This window comes from Myripristis murdjan, chromosome 20, assembly GCF_902150065.1.
Source record: "Myripristis murdjan chromosome 20, fMyrMur1.1, whole genome shotgun sequence".
Taxonomy (NCBI): Eukaryota; Metazoa; Chordata; class Actinopteri; order Holocentriformes; family Holocentridae; genus Myripristis; species Myripristis murdjan.
Genome location: NC_043999.1, coordinates 15,800,938 through 15,825,160, shown reverse-complemented (window position 1 = coordinate 15,825,160; position 24,223 = coordinate 15,800,938).

Below are 24,223 nucleotides of genomic sequence, written 5' to 3'. Positions count from 1 at the left end.
ACCCTACAGCCTGGTAATTATTGCATTGGCTCTATTGGCAAAGGTGTAAACAGTTCACCTGTTAATTTGAGTCCTGCATAGGTGCAATGCTAGAGGACAGTCTCTACATTTTAGTTCACCAATCATAACCTCTGGTTACAATAACTGAAATCACAAGAACAGGGAGGTTTTGGATGCGGCTGCAAAATTTTGGAATAAGCACATAATTATAATGCATATGTAATGAGAGACCACTGGGGAAGAACGTCTGAGAAAACTCTGCTTTTCAGTCGGGTTGGAAGAGTGTGACACCAGTTAATCTGGAGGTGAAATATGCGGTCTGGGATTTCTGCTAATGTAAATGGTGTCAAACACTTATTTTCAAGTAGTCCTGGTTATAATCCCTGTGTACACCCCATGTGCTTGGTGTAAAAGTCCTATAATTGGCTCTAAAAGACTGTGGCACTGTGGTAAAAAAAGAACCTCCTGCATGACTTTCAAAGACATTCAGGAAAATACATGAATATGTTAAGAGAGAAGAGAGAAAATGAACTCGTCTCCTCATTCAAGGTCATTAAGCCAATTTCCTTAGAGGTCAGTATCTGAAACTGTGTCCAAAGGTCCAAAGATTAAAAGAATGGCCACTGCAGCAGCCAAACGGAGCAAATGATCAGAATCAGATCAGAATCAGAAATCAGAAATCTTTCATTATACTGTTATACCAAAAGCATAACAAAATTGTGTGCGCTTCCATTAACAGTACCTTTCAATAGAGAAGAATAAAAAAAAAAAAAATGATGTATATTACCACGAATGAGGAGGAAACACACTCAGTGGTTACACACTCAGTCACAGTATATTTGAATTTGTCCTTTTGTTTTTTAACTTGAGCACTTCTGAACATCTGTGAGCCTCCAGCAGACTTTCCTTCCATCACTGTGGAGTTGATAGCAAAGAGGTAGCTTGGTTCATACCAGTTCAGTTTTATTACAATTTCATCACACTGCTCAGTTTAGTGACCCTGCCTACTTGCACTTTTTTTTTTTTTTTTTTTTTTTTTTTAGCTTTCATTCATACTAAATATGCCTGTAGGGGATTAAATTAGCTCCTCTAACTTTGCTTCTCCTCAGTCATTTTCTATGGCTTTGTTGTGCAAGCAAAATGAGACCAGATGGATGTTTCTTACAGCCCATAGCTTCTTGCATTCTGACACAGAGATGATTGCAAAATAAGATCAGGATTATTATAGAGTTTATAGATGATCTGAGATTACTTGTGAGCCTTAATGATTGCCAGACTACATTTCAAAAGGAATTTTCTCACCCCACCTTCCATTCATCCCTCGCTCTCCAATCTCATCAGCACTGCTGCATGAGCTCTTGCACAATTTGTAGTGGCACTGGACCGTCTTTCACATTAGGGCTAAATCATCCATTTGATTGCAATTGACATAATTGCAAATGATTCTAATAATGTCTTTCCAAAATAGCAATTAAAAGCAGTGAAGCCTTAGGCAAGCAGTCAAGACCACAACGAAGGCAGGGTAAAGGGAAAAAAAAAAATATGAAGGAGAGGGGGAGAGAAAAAGAAAAGCTTTTACAGGGCCAGCCAAGCAGCGATTGCTCTGCACAGTTGAGCAGTGGAGATAAGCCACAAAGCAGATGCTTGCATATCAAGTGCTTGCATTAGCTGCCACACTCCCAACAGCTGACTCACAGCTCTAATTCATGGGAGGGGTGGGGTGTGTGTTGTGTGCATGTATGTGTTCTGTGTGTACGGCTTTGCGAGGATCAGTGTGCTTGTTTTTTTGGGGTTTTTTTTAGGGTATGTGGGATTTGAAGGTCTTCAAGACAAAAGCACATGACTTTGAGAGGTCCCGGTCTGGTCGTTACCCTTGCTCAGCCTCTGTGACATGAGCAGAACAGGAGGCATCGATCATACATGACTCTATGACCGGTGGAGCCATTCGAGATGCTAAGGGAGACAGATCTGTGGTCCATGGCAAACTTCAACGATAAAGAGCTGCAAAAAGAGCTGATTGAAAACTGAAATATAGTGGCAGTGTGTGCTGTTATTAGTGAAAGGCTGAGGTGCTGATGTCACCGAGGCAAGCAGCTCAGAAGATAGGGATGATGTTTCCAAACTGGGCTCAACACAAATGGATTTCATCTTTCAACAGTGGGGATTATGTTATTGTGTTAAATCCTGGCATAAATCAACATGGGAAAAAAAAAAAAAAAGTGAATCATTTTTTTGAAGCAGCATGCAAAAGTGTCAGTCCCCATGCAGCTCCGTTTGATCAAGTCATTTCGTTTTGTGTTTCTCCATCCTTGGTTGCACAGACAATTCTGCAGTATCATTCTCGATAATGGTTTCTCTCTTCTCTGTCTGCGGCATTGATGCCTCCAATCATGTTTTCCTCCTTGTTCAATTTCGCCTGTTGTCAACAAGTCTTGGTGGGCTTGGTTTCTCTGACACTTCCCTTTAAAATGTAATCTATCGCCAATTTTCAGAGACAACACACATACAGCAGGGGAAATTAAGACCAGGCATATTTAGAGGATTTTTTCCAGGGATTTAATGTGCACTGCGCTGTTATCATATTTATTTTAAAACTCTCTCTGATGCAAAATAATAGGCATATAGAGGATGTCGCCACATTTTCCCAATCAAGAGGAGACACAGAGCGGTCAAATCCCTCTCTTCAGTCACAGGTGGGGACAAAGAAAGGGAAGTAAATGAAAGAAAACATGAGCCCTTTGGATGGGATTAGCTTTACGGGGGGAGTGGCAAAGAAACAATAACTGCTATTTTAGTACCGTTCAAATTCGCCATCTCAGTAACTTCCATGTCAGTACAAATTCTAAATATAAATCTAGGTAATACTGATCCCCTGCAAATTCCTCGTAAAATATGGTGCCACTTCCTGTCAGAAATAACCTAGTTAGCACAATTTTATTGTTTGTTTCGTGTCTTTTGATAATTGAGCAATCGCTCATGGAAAGGAGTTCACAGCATAATCATTATCTAACTGAATATAGAAGACAGAAAATCAACAGATGTTCGAAAATCAATCAACTTGTCAGGTGGCTGACCCTTGCAGCAGCTTTAGGTGAAAACATTTTCTGTAGTAGTCAATAGGCTCATCATCTGCATCATTGTGCAAATGTTTAAATTTGGTGTGATGACAACAATGTGTAGATGGAGTCTATATGCCCATCTCTGTTTTTACTGAGACTAATTACAGATATGCTTTATCCCATCACAATAGGCCAAATGTATTACAGAGGTCCTGCGATAATTATACATGTGAGTTGTCATGGATACTTACATGTGTCCTGTCTTAAAAGGGCTTAAGTCTGGGGCTTTATACTGATGGTCCCTTTGTGGAGCAGGTCATGTGACAAGTCACCTGTTTATGTGCAATCAAAACCTTGTGATATGATTTCTGAAACCCCATTTTCATGCTGCAGCAAAGTAATTACCACATTCATGCTCTCAAGAGAGCCATCTGAGGTCAATGAACTGAAAAGAAAAGATGAAAGAAAGCAGCTCCAACAAACAGAACACATGAGTGATAATGCATGACAGCAGCATGGTTGAGGTTTACAGTGGTTGCAAGAATATAGGCTTAATATGAGTAATTATTCCCATGGTTAAGACAGCAATTTTCAGTGTTCTTACCTTAGAGGAATTTAGAATAAGAACATGAGTAGATGATCTCTTAAAATGCTCAAAAAATGTGCTGTGTGAGTGTGTAAATTCTGGAGTGTGGCAAAAAAATATCTGAGAACTAAAAAATGAAAGGGAGACAGAAGAGTGGCGCTGGCTCTAATAAGCAGACATTAGGTTACCACGGCCATTTAACAGGCAGTCCACAGCGGAAAATGCCAGAGTGTATGAGATAACTGATCAGCGTTAGCACACGGTGTTATTACCGAGTGAGGCCTGTGAGGGTTGAACAGAGTGCCAGTGATTTTTCTGCTGCTGATTAGCCAAATGCAAACACTAAGATGAATGTGGTGCAAAATGCAGTTATTGATTTCAGCCATCTTGAGACACACTCTTGAAGGAACTATTGAACCACTTTTAAGAATTGGGACTGCAGATGGATTTGTTTTTAAAGGGCAATGGGATGATGCTAACCCTTTGCATGCCTGGTCGGCTTTGCACTTAAAAGATTTACGCCTAACTTGCCATGCTGCAATTCAAAGAATTAGCTGCAAGGGCTGAGGGATTGAGGGTAAGTTAGAGGAGATAATTAGTCAGGGAGTGGGCTGAAATGGAGTTGTTTGGGGTTTGAGCCCATAGGGCTGGAAGACGTATTCATCATTATCATCATCATCATCATCATCATCATTATTATCATCAGCAGCAGCATCATCAGCATCATAATCATCCATCTTCCTCTTCTTCTTTTTCTTCTTCTTCTTCTTCTTCTTCTTCTTCTTCTTCTTCTTCTTCTTCTTCTTCTTCTTCTTCTTACCCTCTCCTCACACAATAAAAAAAGTGCCGACTGGCCTACGAGACAAATTTCAGTTTTGTTAGGTCTTAAACTTAAAACAGGGGTAGGCAGTTTTCTGAAAAAGGAAAAACAGAGTAAAACAAAACAAGCAAAAAAAAAAAAAAAAAAAAAAAAAAAACCTCCACCTTCAGCTCCTCCTCCTCTCCTGTCTTGATTGTGCATCTGCATTTGTAGAGCAGCCAATAGGAACACTCTCTCTCTCTGAAATGACCTGTGATTGGCTCCTGCCCCAGGCTAGACTTTCTTAAGTCTGCATACAGAGCAAAGGAGGTGCAGAAGTCTAGTTTGCTCTCAGATGACTGCAATTATAATATGCTGAAAGGTTATTATGGAAATATTGCCCAATAGCAAAAAAATAAATAAAAATAAATAAATAAAACTGCCCACCTCTTTAAGGTCTAGGGTCAAAATTTTGAAACTGCATTTAAAGTCCCCCTCCAGCCCCCCCCCTCCCAAAAAAAAAAAAAAAAAAGATCATCTGTACACATGCAGCACCTGTACCTGTATTACATATTTAGAAGTTTTTGCCATGAAAAAAACATCCCTTCATGCTTTAAAACGGCTTAGCGGTAGCACTCCACCTTGCTGTCATTAAGAATGCATGGATCCAGACATGGATCTTTTTGAGCTTGTCCTTGGCACACTGCCTTTTCAAAGTGCAAAAGCTCGGCCATGGCTTATTTTGCTCACATGGACACGTTAACAAGGTTGAAAATTTGGCTTCCATCAGAGGGGGGTCTTGAATAAAATCAAACACACCTGCTGGACAAACTAAAAACAAGCCCATATAGTACCTTAAACAGTTTCATGTCAGTCTTTTTTCATAGATAGGACAGATTTGATTTTTTTTTTTTTTTTTTTTTAATCTTATTTCATCAATGGTTATACCTTTGGCAATAGCATGTTGAGTCCAGGTTTCCCAGACTTGCCCTGCAGCATCTGTGTGTATCAGCCTCTAAATGAGTTGTAGCTGAGATAGTCGCCAGTGTAGGAGGGACACAGGAGGAGCATTTGTCTTGCTTAAATGACACACACCTATATAAAGAAGCTCAACTTTCCAACTGCCTGTGTGCTTTTTAATCTCATGTTGAATAATAAAATGTCAAAGATGCATCGAGTAGCACACGACATACATCACGTTGACGTTATCATTCACTTTGATTTATTTTAACATCCATAAGCAGACAATCTGTAAACAAGTGAATGCTGCATAAGCTTAGCCTTTTGATCTGACAGATCATTAAATTTACGACTTCAAGGAGAACCTTTGTACACAGCAGTCAGGTTGCCGGACAGACTCATGAAAGGCAAAACCAGCAGAAAGAATAACTATTTCCTCTTCAAATGATAACAATCTAGGATGGAGTCCACATTCAACCTTTTTTTTTTTTTTTTTTTTTTTTTTAAATCTAATTTTGAATGGTCCTTGCAAAATGCAGAACTTTATCATTCAATGTGCTGAAAGAAAACTGAAATGTGGAAATTCACTGGAAAGCTGACATTAACATAGAAAATGCTTCCGAACCCCATTGCCCACAATAATTTCACTGATAAATGGGTGAAAAAACATTGGCGGTGTGGCTGAAAATGTGTGGGTTGTGGGGAAGATGGCTTCATTGTTGAAAATAGAAATGTATCTGTTGTTAATTTTGGGGTTATTGTTGTTGAGCATGTGCATAAACAGTTTTAGACTGAGCAGTACATGCCAGACAGGCCACTGTGCCAAATAATGTCTCGACATTACATGCATTGCAGGCATTCTTAAGTAGTAGGGAGCACAGCCAGAGGAACATGCTACATTGACTCCATAATAATCTCATTCACGGAGAACAGCAAAGACTTCATTAAGCTGAGTTTATAGGGCTATGCAAAATAAGTTTAAGTACAGTAAAATTCCTGAGACAGTCTAGATTTCAGGTTCAATTTATTTTTACTGTGGGAAAATTGTGTTTGCATAGTCGGTGAGCCTGGCAGTGCACATACACATACCTACCCACATACATTAAAATGCACACACAGTATCAAAGAGTAACAAGCATAAAATTCAGATAACATTTAATTCCAATACATATAGCATATCACCTTGATTTGTATAAAATGAACAAAATTCAGTCGAGGCATGAACATCGTGTTGATCAATGGAGCATGGAAGGCATTTTATGTTTTAGCCTTGTCTCCCCTTGTTTAATCGGTTTATGGCACTAAGGATTCAACCGTCCTATTTACACAGATATAATGCAGCTCCAACAGCAGGACTGTTTTTGAGAGAAAAGATATAAAATGCAGCATGTTTAACTTAGATAATATCTTGTATTAAAACCTACACATGTAATTCCATCCATCCCCAAGTTGACGATATCCATGTTAAGGCATTTCCAGTAATACGCCGGCTTGTTATCTTTTTATTGGACAAGTTTATTTGGCAGGGAATAGAACGTGATATGCTAATGAGCCACAACAGGCTGTTGCAAGCAAATTAATTTGGAAATTGCTCCTGACCAATTTCAAATGATTAATTGTCAGATAAACGACACAATAATCAACTGTAAATTTGAAATGTACACCTCATTCACTAATCATTAAGAGTTCACCAACAGATAGGAAGTCGAGTCCCTCTGACCTGCAACACTCAAAACTACAATCATCAAGTCGTACAGCTGAGGAGAAGCTTATAACAGTTGCTGATCCTTTAAAATCTCATAGTCTGATCCAATAGAGTCCTGAATGGTAGGACTACCACATTAAAAATAAGACTTCTACATAGTTCATATTATCCCTAATGGTTTACACAGAAGCAGCAAGTTAGGCTCATCTATGGGGCACACCAAATAATTTTTGAAAGTGGCTTACACACACACACACACACACACACACACACACACACACACACACACAAACACACACTGTATGTCGTTTTGAACCAGAACAATTGAAATCAATCTAAATGTTGGAATATTTGTGCATTTACTCAGAATGAATTACCAGTGGTATCGAAGGTATTACTCAGTTTTATTTGACAGCAGAACATTTTTTGGCTTTTAGTCCCAGTGTGTGAGTGACAGCAGCTGGGACTCAGAGAGGATTAACTCAGTCATCTTTAATTTTTCCCACCTGCATGCAAAAACAGTCAGGCTTGTCAATAAAGACTGCAGCCACACTGTGCCACAAGGCACGTCATGAGAAAGGTTAGTGGATTTTTAGGGACAGGGTGTGCTGCATGTCTAGCTCTTTTTAATAAATTCTAGGGGATATCTTTACATAGAGAATTTGGTATTGCAGATACTAGTAATAATTACAGAAAGATACAGATTCAGTCATAATAATTTCCAATTTCTAATAATTTCAGATAAATGAAATGTTGCCAAAACATGTACTGTAGCAAAGCTAAAACATCTATCCAAACCCAATGCAATGTCCTACTTGACAACATTTTTCTTATTCCATGCACCAGGCTTAAGGTAAGCAAATTAATGCATGACTAAGTATTGAATTTTTTAATAAAAGGGTGCTCAGAGTCTAAAATTAATTCAGTCTCCTGATGTTTTAAGTGAATGCAGTAGGGGACCTGCTGACAATTCAGAAAGGAGGAGATGCCAGAAAGAAAGGCAGGGAAAGGCAGCTGCTGAAAGCCTGAATAACTGATGTATAAACAGATGAAGTCCAGCTGAAAATGATGACATCAAATAATCATAACAATTAAAGTATTTCAAAAAGCCAGAAAGCTCAGAACAAGACAATATTTGAATATTTTTTCACTGTATCTATAGATTGTTATTTCACAGAGACATTTTGATAGCTGCCAAACCAAACCAAGGAAAGGCTTGGCATTTTTGGTGCTCCTTTGCCTCATCTGGCAATGTGATTGGCACCGGCTGTTGAGCCAGCAGCGAGTGAAAGGGCATAATGTGAGTTAAGTATTTTGGCATTGCATCTGATGCTTTGTGACAGCAGCTTGGAGCTAACATTTTGTGTCTGTGTTAATGTGGAGGCATGCTGTGGTCTCCTCATTTCTGACAGGCTTCCCTCCATACTTGTTGGCACTATAGCTTTCTGGAAACAGCACAGGCCCTAGTGATCTTGTGAATACAAGGCAAATCTCATTTAATGATTTGGTACTTAGCTGTGGGAAAATCTTGTGTCTGCAATTTCATCCAATTAAACTGTGATAAATAATGGATGAGATGGCATAGAATATTTATGGTCTGTTATATGTTTGGTTTACTTCTGGTCACACATCTAATCTACTTGTTTAGCCTGTTGCAAGAGTCAAGAGTGTGTCATTATTACTTTGGGACAAAAGCTCAGCCTGCACAGAGTGTTGTTTTTGCATTTTTTATTATTTAAACAGGAAATCTCACTGATGATACATTTTAGACAATTAAGAAAAGTATTTACAAGTGTACTTGTAGATACATAATTATCAAGTGAAATGACAGAATCAAACTTCATATTTATTTTTTTATTCATTTATTTTTGGAGCTCATTCCATTTATATGCAGCAAAGTATTTGAATCCACTTTTTCCAAATTCAGTTACAGCTAATGTTAAAATGTCCTGTGACCTGACACTGTAAGTAATGTATTTAAATGCAAGCAGAGAGTAGAGGCAACCAGGCAGTTTTTGGAGCAGAGCCTTACAAATAAACAACATACAATAGTGCTCCCTTCAATTTGTTAAGGAGGACAATCCTACCTTTCAAATAAAATGCATTGTTGAAAAATGTAACACCTATGATGAAAGGCAACGTGAAGTGATACAAGGAATCAAGATTATTTAAGGTGGAGGGAAAAGCATATAACCAAGATCACTATAATCAAGAACAGGCTTGATTTTAGATTGTATAATGGCGTTTTTACTATCAAGAGAGGACATGATTTGTTTCTATACAAAAATCCAATTTTGACATTCAGGTTGATTGATAGGCGTTCCACATTGGTCTCAAAAGTGAGTCTGGTTAGTGGTTATAACATTCAGCAATTTAATTTACAGAACCCTGAAGGGTTTGGATGTGGGCAATAGACTTGGTAATCTTAGGTCACCTGGAGAATAATCTACATTTTCCAGAATTTAAAACAAGCACATGTATGATGAGACAGATCTGAAAGAAGAGCCATTGGCATATAAAATAATATAATCTGCATAAAAATGTATATTACAATTTGGGTGGCAGAGATAAAATTGTCTATGTACAGTGAATAAAGGAGGACCAAGAAAGGACCCTTGTGGTGCACCTCTACCAACGTTAAGGAGACTTTAATTGGACCTGCTGGAAACTACTGCCTGAGCTCTACCTGAGACATAGTCATAAAACCATTTAACGGACTGTTTATCTACACTAACTGTGCATAGTTTTTCCAGGAAAATAACAGGATCGTTTCAATCCAATGCTATAGATATGTCTATAAAAAGTGCAGCACAGTGCTGATGATTGTTGAAGGCTTCAATTGCATTGGGAAGTACACATAAAACAGCTGTTGTTGTGCTATGACTTAATCTACATTCAGACTGCTGTTGTTGTGAAATGTTTTTCAGTCTAGAAACAGGCTTAATTGATAATTTACTAGGGACTCCAGGGTTTTTGTTTAACAGGACAATTTTGAGATCAGGCGGTACTTATGTAAGTCACTAGTATCACCATCTTTATGCAGTGGTAACCTGTGCAGGCCTCCAGATTTCTGGAACTTATCTGATGCAAACTATAAGGTAAAGATGTGAGCTAGAGGTGCTGCAGTTAAATCAGCACTGAGGTGGAGGAGGGAAGGATCAAAATTATCTTCACCCTTAGATTTATTAGGGTTTAAACTAACCAGTTTACTGTAAACCTTGCCTCGGCTTGGTGATTTATGTCCAAATTGGAAATTATTTGATGAAGATCCTTCAGGTGGAGACCCAACACTCAAGGTACTGTAGTAGTTAGCAGGCTGTTAAACATATTAAGACACAAGATGAAATGAAATGATGATTATAAGCCATTGTTTTATATCAGACTATCAGCAGGATTTATTTGCCAATAATGGCATTTGTAAGCTTATCAGACTTGAACTGGTTCAGTGAATGATTCCAGAAAAAGATACCAACACTCATCGTCTACATTTCCTCCACTTTTTATTTGCTGATCTGTTGCAAGACGTGAATTGCTATATTTCCATATTAACCAAGTCATGGCAGCAAGATTTCCCCTTGGACATCAATAAGGTTTTTCTTATTCTGATAGAATTATTTGATAATCAGGTGATCAGTATAAATCACATCTTATCATAATAAGACCAGGAGAGGAGGAGGGAGAGGAGGCTATCTTTGCTTTCTTTTTGAAGAGGAAAAAAAATCTAATCCTGTTTGTATTTCAAACACTTCAGTTTCACTGTCAGCCATTTCTAAAATTCAAAGAAAGCCCCAGAGAGGTTCTTGCAAAATGCTTAGGCCTGCAGTAGACAGCCATACAGCTTACTCATGTGGAGTTAAAGGTAATCAGTTAGCCAAGAGCAGTCGCACATCTTTTTTTTTTTTTTTGACACAAATAAACCCTGACAGATTTCATGTGTAAAATCACTATTTATTTATTTATTTATTTATTTATTTTTTTTATTATTTTTTTTGGCAGGCAGAGCCAATTTAAGCTCGCTAGAAGTCCTGGTGTCAGGATTTAGACAAGGATGAGTCACAGGCAACTACTGTCAAGGTTACTGTATCTCTCTCTCTCTCTCTCTCTCTCTCTCTCTCTCTCTCTCTCACTCTCTCTCTCTCTCTCTCTCTCTCTCACTCTCTCCCTTTTGAATGTCTTGAACATCTCCAAACTGTCTCCTGACACTTGTTGAATTTGACATATCCGCCCAGGGTTCCTGCTATGATTTGCTGGCAGTAATTCACACACATTTGGCCAACATGCTGCAATCAAAGTACTGGCTTGTAAAAGCACAGAATATTTTATTTTCCTCACAAAAACTAAAGCAAACTGTGCAGCTCTTAGAGTGAAAAACACTCACTTCCGTCTACATTCACTTAATATACAAACTCTGGTGTAGCTGCATGATCTTAGAAACTGTAATATGTAAAGTGGATAGTTTCAGTCCCCAGTTAAAATACATATTTTAATTCAACTTTGACAGCAAAGTAGTTAATTTAAAAATGAATAACTGAAAAACAGCATGGCCACTGGTGCTTATGGGTCATTTCACAGAATTTCCATTATCTCCCAGGCATTTGCACTTTTATGGCATTTCTGTATGTATCATTCCACCTTGTTGACCTTCACTAGCTGTAAGCTGATTCAAAGCGATGTCAGTCTATTGAACTGGAGCTGCTGCACAGTAATGGTTTTGCAGATGGAAATATTTGACTTAGCGGCATGATTTCCTCAGAAGCTAGTCATAAAAAAAAAAAAATCAAGTTAACAATGAAACTCTTGTATAAACACAATAGTACTCCATACTTTGGTCAATATCACATGTTATAGAACAACCATGAGTGTATATTGTTTTATTTATTAGTGTATAATATTGCCTAGCAACACAAAAATCGTTGCAAATCACAGCCTCTCGCGGCTTAATGGATAAGACTGAGGTACTGTACAAGTGCAATTCCCCTGACTTTGTATAACCCAGCAACATGCACTCCATGTTTGAAAGAATTATACTCAAAATGTGTGAGACTGTTTGTAGTAATTCAATAAAACATGACATTTCATGATTCTGTTAGATGTTTCAGACCTGGCTCCCTACAAAGTACATACCCAGATGCTTTTCTCATCCTTGCAGGCCTCAGTTCTGTTTTCTCTTCTTTCACTTAATCTGGTTCATCCTCAATGGGACATAAAGCTGTTCTTGTCGTGTGCAACATATAAGGCCTGTTCTATGAAAGCTGAGCCTGTAGTTTTGTGCTGCACGTCTCATCCCAGGTCTTTGGGTTGTCTGTAGCCTGGAGGTTAGAGAAGCAGACCAGAACTTGCCCCAGGCAATGTTCTGGACTGCTTGACACCCAGAGACACAACATTACAAACCTGATTTATATACCCGCTGTTTAGATGGATTTTATTTTGCTCTGGCTGACATTATAAAGATTATATGTTTATCCTGTGTCTGTGAGGTTGTGTTGTTTTGTATGTCGGCAGCCATCACAGCCTGTTCTTTCTCAAATTTTATAAAGTAGACCGCAATATTGTAACCCAAAGCATGTGTCAACTGGTTGCCAGATTTCATGCCAGTTGCTTTTCCCTCTGAAAGCTGAAAAGGGTATGTTTCAAACCTCCAAACAGTTCCTCTGAGGATTATTGCAGCAGCGCTTCACTGTTAGATGCAATGCAGCGAAAAGTAGAGTGTCACATATTCGCAGGCATTACAATGGCATTTTCCTCTGCTTGTGTGGGATGTTATTAGGATTGCATTTACCATTACTGCCAAAACAAATGTACTTGAATGATGTGGTGAATGACTGAAGGATAAAGCCTGTCTCCATTATCATGTAATCCTGCTCTGCTGGCCCTCACAGGGTGGAGGTAGAGTAATAACCTCCCCTTCAGCACAGCTCACTCATAATACTCCCCAAACAGGAAAAATAGACTGACACTAAAATCTTGTTAATAATTTGGCTTGGGGGAAAGCTGAGCCACATGTATTCTACATTTCAAAGAGGAACACTTTTATGGATTCAATTAACAACACAGTTTAAAATAATATGCCTTTGTAGTAGGAGATAACACAAAGAGCATTTGTAATGAGACATGTAAAATGGCGACTGAAGTGTGCTTATATAATGTCAGAGACTGTTTGTCACCTCTGCATCAGGATTGGTATTAGCGCGCGTGTATTAGCGCTAAGAGGCCAATGAAGGCAAACAAATCTTAATGCCTGAAAAAGCGACGTTGGATGCTGAGGGACGATTTAATCCCAAAATGTATCTTCGTCAAAAGAGTTGCAGGTTGTTGCAGACTACCTTTACAAGGAAAAAAAAAAAGTCATATTTCTCCAAACCCCAGAGGTCAGCAAAATACTTTTGGGTTATCACCAGCCACTAAACCTAGGAATGTAATCCCTGTGTTAACTCTCAGATCTCCAAAGCGCTATGGCCTGGAATTCATCTTAAAGAAACACAAAAGGCTTTTAGAAGATGGCCTATTGGTCAGTTTATTCATTTATTCATTTATTCACTGAGGAGTGAGACACTAAGAACTTAACAATGCTCAAGAGTAAGTACTGTAATTTTAAATGATATGTGGCTAAATTTATTTTTTTCTGTGATCCTGATTGATAAAAACACATGAATTACAAGCCCAAAAAAATGCTGTTTTGAACAACAAGGAGCTAATTTCCCTACAGTATATGGAAAGGTCACTCTTTACTCCTCTCTCTCTAAGAGCACAAGGTTATCAAGAGTCCTCACACTGAGATGGACTCTGTGCATTGATCAGTTAAAACACACACCTCTTCCTTTTCCCAATTGTTTCAATTGTCTCTGCTATAGAGTGCAATGAATCTTGGAGTTCCTTCTCCTTTTGGCTCATTTGTTGTTGCTGGCCAAGCCACCATCAGATTCATCATCGGCTGACAATTGAACTTCAGGGTTCTTTATCCCTCCTCGGTCCTCAGGGTTCTATTGTTTTGGAGTCGAATCTTGGCTGTTAGCTGTTACATCGAACATGTCATGACAAAGCACACAAGAATAACGAGAAAACCATTGCTTTGTCTACATCTGTTATATATATCACTATTTACACACACACGCACACACACATATATATTTATATAATATTTTAATTTGATTTATGAGATAGAGACCATAAGCCGTCAACAAATAGTTGTTACTACTTCCTCTCTTGGATGATGTTTGCTGCTATTAATCACTCAGCATTGTTTGCTTAAGTTTTACCTTGGAAAACCAAACAATCTACACACAGACGGTTTTGATTTTCATTTTCTCAACACTTAATTGTTAAATGGACCAGTGGGTCGCCACCCTAGCATGTACTGTGTTCCTTTAAATTCCTAGAGAAGATTAATTTGTCTTTCCTGATCCATTCAGCTCTCCCTTCTAACTATAGATTGCCTTCTTCCTGTCTCTCATTCTCCCTCACTGTCTCTATCATTTCCTTCATTACACTCCTCAATATATCCGCCATCCCCCTTCTCTATACTGTCGTGTCTCCCTGTCTCTGGTTTTTAGTCCAAGGTCAGTCTATTACACCAATCCTTCAGCTTCCTAAATTCCAATTATGGTTTTGACCTCTGGTCTAAACATGTTGTGAGGAGTCCTTGACAGACCCAACACAATCAAGTCCGGAGTCATTATCGTACATCAAACACATTGCAGCATCAGTGACAGTGTCAGCGCTTGAGGCAGAGCCTTCATTTTATGTATGGCTGCCCCAACAAGTGTCACATTATAGGGAATACAAAATTTGCCACATCTGCAAAATGAATTGCTGTTTGAAAATGAGGCTATAATAGAATAATGGGAACACAAGATGGGAGACATAACCATGTTATGTCTTCTTAGAATTTAATTTGTGTGCAAATGATACATACGCACACTATTATACGAAGAGATCTTTCTGCACACTGATGTCCATCCAGCCATCCATTTTTTCATACCGTCTTATTCCTGTTTAAAGTGACAAGCAGCTGAAGCCGATCCCACCACCGGGTGACAGGCATGAAAACGCCCTGGACAAGCTGCTCGTCCTGCCTCACACTTCCTTCAGATTTTACTTTACAATTACAACCTAGGTATGTGGAGCCACCTGTTGTGTTGGGTTTGAGTAGGGAACTAATTGCTTGCCAAGATGAACTCAGGCCTGGATGGAGCCTCTTGCTCATTCTCTTCTTCCTCCTCCTTTTACTTGAATCCTTCTTGAATCCTTCTGCTCCCCCTGCCTCCCTCTGCGGTGTTACCATTCGTTCAACGTAGAACCTCATGTTTGTAGCCGTGACCAGCTGATGTAGACAGCTGATAATTTAATTTCAGCATTTTGAATAGCAGTACTTGTCCAGGATGTTTCCCTTGCCTTTTGCCCAATGCATGCTGGGATAGCTCTCCAGGCCCTGGAGATTCTGAATAGGAATAAGGGGGCATGGATAATGGACGGATTTTGAATGGCAGTGCTTCTCATGTGAAAAGAGATTTTACATATGAAAATTGTGCCACATATGCAGAATTGTGTGCAGTGTTTTGCAACAAGTGGGATTTCATTGTAAGTGAAAAGCTTTATATTACACTTACTGCAGGTGGTACAGGTTGTGGTCATTATGATTCATATGCCGGTGTCAGTGTGTAAGCAATTCAGCCAACTGTAATGAAGGGCAAATATCAGCCCAATATGTTTGCACACTGATATTTTGGTATAACCCTGAAAAAAAAAAAAAAAAAAAAAAAAAAAAAAAACATGCCATCAGCAAGGCTTAGTGCATATTGGATGGAACATGGAAGTGATGAGCGGTCTGGATGCCATGAGCGCCTGTTAGGGTGTAACAGGGGAAAACTGGCATGACTAGGCCAGCAGCCTGGGAGAACAGCAGCTCAGTCAGGGCTGCTGATCCCCACCTGAGCATGCAAGATGCCACATGAGAAAGATACATCCTCTAAAATCAGCCAGTGGACGCTCACAGAGAAGGTTTGTACATAGCAGATATCATTGCATTCGTATTTCTGCATTTTAAGTAATAGCATTTTGCCTCTTAATCTATTCATTCATTGTTATAAGTGAGAGTTGAGAAAATAAAAGATGAATGATGCTACTCATTGAATAAGACGAACATATGTCCACTCTCTTCGTCCCTCTCTCTCTAATCAAAAGACTGTAAGTGAGAGCAGGTTGATGTATGTTGTGTAGGTCATTGAGGTTGGCCATGCTTTACATCCCTTCTGATGATATTAAATGTCATAAAGCAGTGATGGATAGTCCATAGTCAGAGATGGGAATGAAGGCACATGCTAGACAAGTGCTTCCCAAAGAAGTGAAAAAGGGCTGAGCAGATTTGTGTGCACTCAGATGTGCAAAGAGTCAGGGGGCTGTTTGCCGGCTCGAACCAACTATATTGCCATTTTTATGCATCAGAGCTTGCTGTTTGTGGATCGCAAGATCTAAGTATGTCTAACGACCTTCTTGTGTCAAAGTGTGAATACTTGAGCAGCTGCTGATGGATTAGAAGATGTGTTTTGAATTTGTTGCTGTTTTCTGAGGATAAGTCAACTTTATTGTCATTGTGATGCACTGTGCTTTGATGTACCTACATTTTTTTTAGGAGGAAATGGGTGTAACAGCTGAAAACTCTACTGTATGACCTTGGGGTATGTAAGTTACGCTTTCACACACACACAAACACACACAGCGCCCTTGCAGATTAGGTTAGTGTTGCCTCACTTGTTTGTGGCAATAAAGATGGGGATGGATCGCTCTCGGTTACAGAATATAATCAACCTACCTGTTTCAAGTCTTCCCCCAGGCTGCCACTCTAAATAAGAATGCAGTCAATCATCTCGCCTGGTTAAAAGATTTAACAAGTGCAGTACAGCTTAGCTGTTATGGGTCGATGCTGTGTAAACGTTTCCACCCCAAGTGGTATGCTTTGTTGCCATAGAAGTGGATTCAGTGCATAATTGTCGGCACACTGATGAGGGGAGAGGTGTGAGAGGGGAAAGGGATGTGTCCCATGTTGCAAGGCGCCTTTTTTATATGTTAATGTTAACTATACTTTGTCATTGTGATGTGTCTTATGCACCAACTTTGTTTTTGGTAGCTTTAAAGTGAAACCAAATTTCAAGGTATGTATCTGTACTGGTATGTGTTTGGGATTTTAAAAGAATACAGTACCCATAATTTATATTTTTTGCACCAAGTACTCACCGTGTGCTTCCTTCAGCCCCAGACAAGGAACGCTTTACTCGCAATCCTTCATTGTAAGCTCGTATTCCAAAAAATGCTAGTCACCTTCAATGGAGCCATATTTTTACGATGTTGCAACACAAGAGAAAGTTCCATTTAAAAAGCTGCTGTATAATCCAAGTTTCTGGTATCCAGTTGTATGCTCAGTACTTCCCAAACACATGTATTTTTTCTCCGATCTCACTGCAAAGACCACTTCCTCAAAATCCTCTGATGCACAGTCATGAAGTGTACCTGTACAAGCACGGGCGTTTCAGTGGACCAGCAGCTTGGACCGATGCTTGTCATGCACACTTCATGAGCACGCACAACAACAGTGACAATATTGTGCATTTGCTTTGGTCATTTGTCCACTGGTTCAACACCTATTACACACCACTTTGGCCATGAAGGGGTCTCCTCTCTCTAGATAGATAGTTTATTGTCATTGTGTAATAAAGTACAACAAAACTTAGTTTGGTACAATTCACTTCAATAGCAGCAACAAGAGTTCAGTAGAGTGTCCATAGCTCTTGGGTAAGAAACTGTTCTTCAGTCTGTTTGTTATTGCTCTTATTGCTCTGTTGTCCTTCTCAAGATTTCTTCCATTTCCCCCGTTTCATCGGTGTGTTTTTTTTTTTTTCTTGCCAGCTATGAGGATCAAGTAATTGGGTGTCATTTTTCTTTTCTTTTTTTTTTTTTTTTTCAGTAAACGTGTGGGCCTATAAAACCCTTTGAGATTTTAAACAGAGATTTTGGACTCTAAATAAACTTAAACTTGCCTTAGCAAAAACATTGTTTTGTCTACAATGTAGCTTTCACTCCCTGTTTAGCCTAGTTGTCATCTTTTTGCTCAGGTATAGCAGATACAAGCCCCCAGCACAGTTTGAGTGGTCATTATGCAGTGTGTGTCAGATCCTTAGGCAGCTATAAACACATTATGAGCATGAATTTTGCATGCACCTGCACATGAGAGACATACACTACAGACACATACACAAGTTTACTGTGTATATGCGCACATTCATTCAAGGTTATGCTTCACCCCAAGGTTTACTCACGATTATAGTCAACAGCATGAATAATTAGGCAACCATCAGTTGCATCTGGTTTGCTGTTATGCCTCATCTGCTTGGGCAAAATCACTCAGAAAACAAAACAAAACAAACAAAAAAAAAACCACAAGCATTCTTTGCCAGTGGGGCCACAGGATGGATGATTTAGTAGACTGTCCAGCGTCAGCCATTATCTCCAACACCTCTAAAACCAGCGAAACTCATAAAAAAAGCACTGTTAGCTTTATGGAGGGATCAATCCTGATGCTTGGCCCTGGGGCCAGAAAGCAACAAACAGTCAGAGGCTTACTCATCCAGTAACTGTATGAGGCACAAGAACTCCTAAGGGCAATGGTTTTGAGTGTGTGTGCTTTTGGTTCGGTGTGTGTTAAGCATGTTGTTGAGTGTTTATGAAACCTGGGCCAAGGAAGCTGGACAGGTATGTACACTTTGGTTACCCAAGGCCTTGGGAAGTGCCCTCAGCAGTGACAGTACTCCAATGATTTCTGTAATCGCTTTGAGGTAATTATGCAGGAATACGCTGAATGAGCTCCCAGGGCGGAGAGGTGGAGGACAGAGGGTGGGGGTGGGGGTGAGGGGGCATCACAGAATGCTTTTTGTAGTTCGAGTGTGTGATCGCAATTCCCCAGAGAGAGCCGCCATGCTCTGCACCAATGAGCCCTCTGCCACAAAAAGCTCCGTCTCGACACATTAAATATGAGCATTGAGGGATGGAGCCTAATGCAAAAGAGCAGCATCAAATGCAGAGGGGCCTGCATACATTACTGCATGCATGGGCTTTAAAGTTTACTTTGTGCTTGTCTCACTTACCCCCTCCTCCTTTTAAATCAGGGGACCCACAACAGGGTAGATAGTAAAAACCAAGCCAAGGGGATGGGAGTGCTGGCAGGCTCCCATTTCCAATAAAGTGACACATTCTATTTCAATGATCCCAGAATGTGTAAATTAAATAAGTTGGGACAGCAGCATGCAGAACATTGTTGAGCTTCAGGGAACGAGGTAAAGCTAATGACTACACTTGGCGTCCATCTATGAAAAGGCGGGGAATTGGTTTCTCTCGCAGAAAGACAATAAGCCAATTTCTACACACTGATTCACTAATTTACTGCAGGATGTAGGATGGCAGCCCAAATGTCTCCCCTCATGAGTGCGAATTAGAACAATGACAAGCATATGCATGGTGTGGTATTTGTTTTTTTGTTTTTTTTATTAGGACAAAATGACAGCTACATATTACAGGCCTGTTGCATTGCATCAACCATAATTTTAGCTTTTATTTATCTTATTTTCAGAAAGTTACATTTGAAATAGCCTGGTGCACATGCATGTAAATGGCCGCACTGGCAACCCTTAATTCACTAGGACACTACAAACAACTCATAGGCATTTATGTAATCCATAATCCCTGCTGCTACTACTACTACTGCTACTACTACTACCACTACTACTACTACTACTATTACTACTACTACTACTAGTACTACTAATGTGTCTGCTGATGAGGGCTTGACAGTGAAGAATGGTTTCTACTCAGTCAACAGCGGTGATATTGAGTTATGGACTTAAGCTGTTACACTCAAGCTGACATGGGAGGCTGGCAATGTCAGTTTCCCTGACACATCTGAAATTGGCTTTAGTCTAACTGTGCACATGTGCTCAGATTCAGGTCAGCCTTTTGCTGCACTGATCAACTAGAACAAGGAGGGAGTGGTATAGGACAGTAAAGGAGCTGAGCTTTATTGTTTTGTCAAGGATGTCACAGCTGAGAAGATGTTCATTTCACAACAGTTGGAGGGCATACATGTCATGTTATAGTCACAACTGGGACATCTATACAATGCACAAACTGGTCAGACGTACTTCACATCTGGTCAGATGTGCTGTAGACAACAGCACATCTTTATAACTGCTTTGTTTCATGTCGGGGCTTTTTGCATGGAAATGCATTTGCGTTCTTTAAAAAAAAAAAAAATACAATCTCCTATCTGTATCTTTCATGTGCTTCTGAAAGACTACCCATGAAACTCTTTGAAACTCGTTTGCATAGGCTGGGAGGCTTTCTTGAATATTTTAGTCATACTTAAGCTCCCTCCGTTTATCATGGCCCAAACACATTTTTTGTCTTTTGTTCAAAACACTTAGATTCAAGATTTACACCTACAGTACTCAAAATGCCAAGGACGAAGCACACAAGTTAATTCCAAACAATAAATCAGATGCCATAATTTGTGCATGCGTGCCAGCCTCCTCGACAGGGCTTACGTGTTTGTGCATCTTAAATCAAAAGGCTTTCTAGTAGCTAATGTGATTTTCCCTGCGTTTGTGTGACGGTTGTAGCTCTTACATGACTCTCTAAGACACTGGGATCATAGTGTATTCCTGAGGATGTTGTTGCTGTTCATAACAGACTCCATATAACATACAGCCCCCAGAGCTTTGCCCATGCCACGCTCCCCCTTGCATTGATATATTAACTGATGCAAGTTTGCAAATTAAGTGGACTTCTTACATGTTCACCCCAGAGTCTTAGATAGTGATGCTGTTCCACATCTGCTCACAGAGGTTTCATCTATAATTTGCTTTTATACATATTTGGTATTCTTTTCTGCTAGGTGACCTGTGCACACTTTTTTCATTATGTAAAATAGATTCATAGGAATGCTTTATGTTATGTTACTTAGTAGCAACATAAAGTCTTTTATCTGCACTTATGAAGTTGGAAGGAGGTTATGAGTCTACTTGTTTCTCTGTTTGTATTAGATTTGGCTGAAATTTGAGGGACAGATAAATCTTTGGCCAATGATCAGTTCATTAGATTTTCATGTGATTCAGATTAGGAATTGCTAGCCGAATTTAGTCCTTTTTGACACGATTACGCTCATTCATGTGTGGCTGAAAAAGTCTGACATCTGACTTCCAAGTCAAATGTGAACCAGCTTTGCATCCATGTACCATTTTGGTGAAACATCTGACATGGTTAGACAAACGATAAATCAAAATAAACTATAATGGAGGCTGCAGCTTTGTGAGTTGAAAAATTTTTCAGCATTGGCGATGGTTTGTGCATCAACCCATCGAGAGCCATCCTGTTCCCTCATGTCATTATAAAGGCCCATCAGCACAATAAATGTTGCCAGTGTGAACAGGTTGTCATTATTTTGGTATCAGGTCTTATGCTGCAATTCCTCCTGACTGCAATTCACTTGCATCTGAAATTCAAATTTAATTTTCTCATTGTCAAAAGACTTCAGTTTGGGTGTGCACGGATATTACATCAATACAAAACTTCTGCCACGGAGTTCACAGAGGAAGTGATTACCACAGGAAGTTCGAGTTTACTAGCAGCAGAGATGCACTTGGGATCAGCTTCCATTGGCAAGCACAGCAAAGCAGAGATGATGAGCCTGAATTATCAGCGTTTCTGGAGATTTTACGTGAGTGTAGTTTGGTGGTGGTGGCCATGGCTCCCCAAGAAGCATTTGACACATGAGCAAAGGCTTCACTGACATACAGATCAATCAATAGATAGATAGACAGATAGATAGATAGAAGTGAAAATATCTGATATGATGACATTAAAGAATCCTGAGTTGCTGTGCTGCAGAAATTGATATCAGCAGAACCTGCACGCTGAAGAACCTTGAAAGAGATACTGTGTGTGCACTGCTGAAGTGGCACAGGTCGCACCGCGTACCCTGTGGTGCCGTTGGAACAACTGAAATGGACTCGGGGCGCCTGTAGAAAGAAATGCACCGTTGGCAAAAGCCCTCTGACGTTGATGAATGTTGTCCTCGGAGTGTTAGGTAATAGTCTCTGATGAGATGCAGTATGTGCTCCAGCCCACAAGGTTGTGAGTACAGCAAAACTGATGACGTGAAGGTGCTGAGGGCTGTGGGAGCCTGTACAGCAAGGCCACACCAGGAGGATGGAGGAATCAGGAGAACACTGATAGGAACGATCTACACCATCCGACCCCGTGACATGAAATTGGAAAGCTCTATTCAGCACTTTAACGTGTCAGAGTACTGTACAAACCAAGTGAAACACGTCTCCTAACATGAATGTTCCCAGCAACCAACTGTAGACTCAGGCAGCCAAGAGGAAGATAAGATCTTAAACCCTGCAGTCTGGTTGCTCTCCTGTGTGAATTCCTGCAGCACCAGCGCTCTCCTGGCCGATTCCTTGCTCTCTGTTCTTGAGTTTGTATAAACAAATTTTGACACATGGTGAAAATGATTGAAATGTTTTAGCATTACATCAACCAGTTGTATTCCCCATGTAGGCGCGCTGCCACACAATATATCCTGAAAGACAAGAGCCTAATCCCTGCAGTGGATGCTTGCTAAACCTGAAGTGTGGAGGGGAACAGTTTGCAGCGCATGAAAGAATAAATGAGTCAGTTTTGCTTTAGTTGTGGAGACTTTTCTGCAAAACTACGAGCAAAGCGATTTTCTAAAATAAAGCTCTGCTGTTTGAATGGTTGCAGCGGTCAGTATCATGGTGGTTCACCTGGTGACCTTTGCATGGGTTAAAATAGGCTTTGGAAGGACACGATAGAATAGATTATCAAGGAAAACCTTTATTGACCTAAAAAAAAAAAAAAAAAATACAAAATGATTCAGACCATGTGAGCTAGCAGAGTAGGGTCATGACCAATACAATGCTCAGAAATTACTCAAATAACCATAAATTTATAGAAAGACTTCATCAGGGCACTTTGGGTACGCTACATTCATTTTGTAGTCAGTTTTTATACACAAATATCTATTACAGATTAAATGAAAAGCAAGTCCAGGTCTATGTCACTACAATCCCTTTTGGCACACCTCTGTAGTACAGTATGTGTCTCTTCTCTGTATAAAACAGACAAAGCCCCGAGAGTCACAAGGTGCTTCAGTGCCTTCTTGTGGCCATTCTGCAGTTCTTCCTCTTCCTCTATAGGTACAGCTCACTGAAGTGCCTCTCTGTTAGTACACACATTATAAACCTGGAAATGAAAGACCCTGAGAAGTGCAATGCCATGCACCGTAACATGTTCATTTGTTAGGCGAAACAGTCCAGTGTGTTGTTATGCCCACAATTTACTGTGATTAAAGATGTAAAATCCCCGCACATGGGTATGTTTACAGCCTGACAAGTTATGCAAACGTGATAAATTATCCCCCCTGTTTACAGCAATCATTATTAAGTTGTGTTCCCCCTCGTGTCATTTTTTTGACCAGTGCTTTCATGTGAGGTTAAGAGAAAATTACCTATCCAGTTCCACACAAGGGAAGACCATTCATCTTACTAATATTGGAGGTGAGTGATCATGAGGTGTGGAGACTCCAGTGAGAATGCTGGGCCCTAATAGTATCAATCTTCATCATGTCTGTAAATGGAGATCTCTCATCACACACACTACACGAGGAAAGAGAGAAAAACTGAAACTCCCACCTCAACTAACTGTATTCATTAGTTAGACGTGTCAGCCATTATTCAACATCGCACCAAGTTAATCTCGGTGCAGGAAAATAACATTCATCATTTCAGTGTGTTTTCTGGAATACATAGAGAGTAACATACATAGGGAAGGTCAACAAAAGGAAATGCATTTATCAAGGTAAAAGTATAATGCAGTGAGGTGCGCCATACTTGACCTTTCACATTCATTCCACTTCCTTTGAGTGTGTGTTAAGCTATGGATTAGTGTGGGCAGTAGACTGTGTGCAGTGCTGACTATACACTACGAAACCGCTGATTACGCTCTCTCACCCATTGTGCTAAGGGTTTTATCCTTCTTTCACACAA